We start from the raw sequence: 687 nt of genomic DNA on the forward strand, positions 1-687 counted from the left end.
GCAACTAAAACAGGCAATGAATGACAAGTCAGCGTCGGATGAGGCAGAAGGATTGCTTGAGCCCAGGAGTTTGAGGTTGCTGTGAGCTAGGATGACGCCACGGCACTCTAGCCCAGGCAACACAGCGAGACTCTGTCTCAAAAAAAAAAAAAAAATCAGAACACAAATGACCTGTAAGAAAATGATCATGGTCACTGTTTTATAGTATGTTAATCTGACTTTGATTTCTGTATCCTTTTGACTATGAAGGAGACAACTCTCAAAAAGCTACCAATTTTCATACCAGTTCTTTATGCCATTTTTGACAAAGACGTAAGAATTCTTTCCATCAAAAGCCAGGGCTCAAACCATGTCAGCAAGATGTAGGTCATAGTTTTGTACACAATAAAAATTCAATGGCATTTTATATATATAAATATATATCCAATCCAATATATAATAAACTATATTTCATTCATCTGTGGGGCACTTAAATATTTTGGAATCCACAGAATGATTTATTAGTTATAGCTCATTGGACTTAGAGTATCTAACATTTATGAAATTTCACAAATGCCATTTTTGTAGAGGTTCAGAATCAATTTATAGTATGTACAGTTTTGCTATAATGTGGTAGTTAAATATTTAAGAAAATCCAATCAAATGTATTTGTTTGCTGATGATGGCAGACTGATTTTTAAATGCATT

The sequence above is a fragment of the Propithecus coquereli genome, unplaced genomic scaffold, assembly GCF_000956105.1.
Source record: "Propithecus coquereli isolate 6110/MARCELLA unplaced genomic scaffold, Pcoq_1.0 Scaffold2, whole genome shotgun sequence".
NCBI classification, from domain to species: domain Eukaryota; kingdom Metazoa; phylum Chordata; class Mammalia; order Primates; family Indriidae; genus Propithecus; species Propithecus coquereli.